The 4,498-nt window shown below is 35.5% G+C and overlaps 1 pseudogene; it reads right to left on the reverse strand.

Moving 5' to 3' along the window:
• Positions 1-738: 738 nt before the first annotated feature.
• On the reverse strand, positions 739-4,243 carry LOC116274107 (annotated as a pseudogene).
• Between the last annotated feature and the right edge of the window lie 255 nt (positions 4,244-4,498).

Consider the following 4,498-nt stretch of genomic DNA (forward strand, 5'->3'; position numbering starts at 1 on the left):
AACAGAGACAAACTGCAAACTCTATTTAAGAAAAATTTCACTTGTTTGTCTATCAAATGGCTGGGGTAAATGGAATACTAAAGCTTTGTAGAACTCTATTTGACAACTAGGTTTCAACTTCTAGTAAAAAGCCTAGAAATGAAACAAAACGGGTTGAATTAATAAGATGTCCAGAGATAGGCAGGGTGTGGTGTTTCAACAGCAGCTCAACAATGGGGAACTGGCATCTTTGTGATTCTTTGACCCTTCCTTCCCTTTGGTTAAAAGGACTACTCAAGCTCCAGAAATCACTTTGGTGTTTATGGCAGACAAAGGAAGAAGAGATGACCTAACTGCATCTATAACTTTAATGAGGAAGCAACAGTTTTCCCAGAAATCCTGAAGCCAAAGCTGTGTTTCCAAAACCATTCGTAGTTGCAACAGAGGCTGCAAGGGGAGCAGTTAGCTTTTCTAGGTTCTTTAGTGGAGGCAGGGAAGGGAGAAGCAGAGTGGGAATGGCTGGCAAAATGGACCACCAACATTACCTTCACAAATAATTAATTCTCTTTCAAAATGCATAGTTTATATGTCGAGAAATGTCCAACAATTTTAGGGTTATAAGTTGAAACTCGGTTCTGCTTTCAATCATGACGTATTTGTAACAGATGCATTTCAGTTATACTACTTTTCTTGCCTGCCCCTTCCCCAACATTCTAGAATGAAAATAAAATAAAATAAAATTACTCACTCTTTCAAGAAAGAGTGGGAAAACAAAATCAAAACGTCAACAGTGACAAAGTATTTTCAACTACTTTTCTGCTCATTGTAGTTCCATATTAAAGAACATCTGGAAAACATCTGCACATCCTCTGGCATTTAAGAACTGATGCAGCTGACCAAAGCCCATGTGGTTTCCTCCAGCTCCATTAACACAGAACACTTTTTCTGCAAAAATGGAAAATCTCCTTAGTCTTTCCATTTCATCATTTGAACCATCAAAATGAATGAATTCTCGATGGCAAATTAAAATTCTTGATCAGAATTATTTACAGGTACTTTGTGAGCCTTCTACACAAACAACATCAGGTTTCCCAGGCACGCTACCCCACATAGAGAAAGCTCCTCTGCTCACTTCAAAATATACCTTTGTTTGCATTTGTTTTAGAAATGATGGCTGTAGATCTAGAGTCTCATGAAGATGAGATCGACTGACTGCATTGTACTACCGCGGTGGGGAAAGGTAAAGTATCTCTGTTGACATACCCAGAGGCGTGTTCTGTAACCCACTGTGACATTCAGAATGAGACATCTCTGTGACAATATTTTGGGGGACATGCAGTCAGATCTGTGTTCACCTGAGTCTGTGTAATAGTAGTGATCTTCTCAAAAAGATTTTACTCTGTGAAATCAAACACCTTTAGGTTAATAGTTTCTTTGTGGTATTCTTTCTAATCGTTTGTAAAGGTTTATTGAAGAGCACTACATGTAGACCTTCATCTTTCATGCCTTCCTTTGGTTTTCTATTTAGTCCTGATACATGGTCCTGTTACTGATGGACCCTAGGTCCCTTGGCTGCACAGAGAGCTCAATTTTTATTGGGAGGGAGTCTCAAAATTGTAGGATACTGTAACCCAAGACTTAAAAACCGCTCCTGCAGGGCGGACTAGGGGAAAAGTGTGATAGCACCCTCTTGGCTTGTGCATATAAGTGTTTATATATTAACTGTCATTCTTCTTTTGGAATTCTAGAGTGACTTCCAGCTGCCTCGAAAAAATTTTAATTCATGATGTTAATGCTTCTTCCTAGCCAGCTATGTTAATCACCCTTAAGGTTCAATATCCTTCAATACTGGGTTTTAAGCAATAAATTATCTTTGTCCTTTATTGTAATCTTAACATCATCAGTAATATTTTTCCTAAGTGTAAAATTTTGTTTCAAATCATTTCTCTGAATTTTTAAAAATGTTATATGCTATTTCCTACATGTAACCATTCCAGTTACATTCCTAGAAGAAAAAAAATTACTTGAAATATTTCTGGCCAATTATTTTTGTGGCCTAAATTGTATTACACTTAAATCTGCAGAGTAATTCATGTGTAAGTTTGTTTTCATTTGTGTGTATTTTGTTTTTGTATGTAGTCTTACTTCTGGATTGCAAGGTTCTCAAGTTGAGAGACACGCTGTCTCATTCCATAGCAATTACGATGAGAATGAGGACGGAGGAAAATAAGTATTCATCAGTAACTCATTTCCTTTTTTATCAAGAATGTTAACAACTTAATTTCTTACTCTTAGAATACTTGCTATTACACTAGGTTGAGTTTATTTGCTTTTGAATCAACAATCAATAATTTAACCCACCAGAGACTGTTCAATCAACTCTTTTTTTTTTTTTTTTTTTTTTTTTTTGATTTAGACCTTTACCATATAACACTGCACCAAGTTCTGTTTCTGTTTTCTTAGGACTCTGGCATGAATACAGGTAAATCTTTTTATACTACATGGTAAGTTTCCCTATCCTCCCATGGGCGTGAAGGGGAAGCTCCCATGAGAATAAATGGAGATGTCTTCACAAGTTCTAGTACTATGTATTATGCTTCAGTTTTTAAGGAGATCTTATTACAAACTCTAAATACAGGCAACTTATGACTTATTTCTAAAGCCGTGACTTAATAAATTCATAAGACAACTCTCATTACTAGGCTGTATTCTATCTACCCAAAGTGAAATGAGAATTATATGGTGATGATTTGCAATTAAACAAAAAAAAAGAAGAAGAAGAGCTAGGTCATCTTCTAGGTCATGACATTTTCTATTTAAATTTGTTTTTGGTGTTTTAGACACGAAGTCCTTGTCCATGCCTATGTCCTGAATGGTATTGCCTAAGTTTTCTTCTAGGGTTTTTATGGTGTTAGGTCTAACATTTAAGTCTCTAATCCATCTTGAATTAATTTTTGTATAAGGTGTACAGATTTTTCCTGATGAATGTTTTTATTATCAAGCTCAGCTTAACAGTTTTAGAGAGCTACAAATATTACATGAGTTATATGGCAGCCTTAAACTATGCTCAATTAAAGTAAGTGTTGATTTGTACTTAGAAAAGAAAGAAACTGAGGACTTCAGAAAATTTTCAAGATTAAAATAAAACTGGCATGAATTAAAAATATGCAAAAAATCAGCTAAATATATTGATCACATATAGAAATATGTTGTCACCTAATTCTTCAGTGACAATGGCAAATACCTGACTGCTGTGAGATATTAATGTTTTTGTAAGATACAGTTTGATGTTTGAATCATATCTAAGATTAATATGCAGTCTTGCCCAAAGTACACAATTTTTGTATTGCCACAACTTCTATATACCTTGTATGAGAAGAAGAGATACAAAGGAATCATTAAAGACCCGTTGTCCACAAAAAACCTAAATTATGTCAGATTTTTTCCTCTGTAAAAGTAAATGTTTAAATGATAAACTGTTAATGATGTTCACTACAAACAACACTTGCCTAGTATTTGTATATTTAGATATATAAAATGCATGAAATCTCAATTCAAAGTTACAATTTAATCCAATTTCCATCTCTCACTTTGTATTATTTGGAACCCCAAGGTAGAGATTTAGGTATGAAAAAGGAGTCCCCTTGGTTTCACAGTCCACACCTCTTCTCTCTCTTCTCTTTTTCAAGTCCTGTGAGCTAAGAGATTGAGGTGTTTGAAAAACTGAGACTCTTCCCATATCCAGCTGAACGACCTCAGTGGGTTGCAATATTCCGTTTCACTGAATGTAGTAGGGTTTTATTTGTTCATGCCAGGGACATTTTCTGATTGTTCTACCTTTATCTTACTTTCCAGCCACTCTCTCATCCTTCTTTTATTCAGGGTCAGTAAATGCTAGGTAGATCAGTAGTAGAAAGACGATAGCTTTTTCATGTAGTTTTAGATTTTTAACCTGAATGGTTGGTACTAGCTGGGATCGTCATGGAGCTACACTTGAAAGCTTTTGTCTATCAACTCATTGTCCTGGTGTTTGTAATATCATCCTCTAACCTTTCTCTCAGTTTCCCTTTGGTAATTACTCAGACTCAGCACTTATTGTCTGCAGGCACATCTGAAAATTTTACATGCAGACCACCTCCAATTATGGAACTCAATTTTCTTTTCTTAGAGACTCTCCTTGGGTGGTCCTAATCATGAAGTCCGCCTCCTTAGGGTTTTTTTCCCTTTGTTTTTCTCTCTTTAGCAACACTTTTACAAGGGTCATGATGGCAACAATCTGCAAAATTTCTTTCAGATTTCCCTGCTCTGTTGTGCTAATTTGACACTTTCTCCCCCTTTATAATAGACTACTGTGGTCCTGTTTTTCAATTAGAATTTTCTGATTAATTCTTCATGCTTTAAAGCATCTTTATCTCTTCAAGGAATCAGATTCATTTAACCTAGAGTAACCTCAATTTTGTACACAACGTAAGTAATGCATTCCTTACTTCTACCTTTTAATACAGTCATGCTTAGATGA

The sequence above is a fragment of the Papio anubis genome, chromosome 3 (genome assembly GCF_008728515.1).
Source record: "Papio anubis isolate 15944 chromosome 3, Panubis1.0, whole genome shotgun sequence".
Lineage (NCBI taxonomy): Eukaryota > Metazoa > Chordata > Mammalia > Primates > Cercopithecidae > Papio > Papio anubis.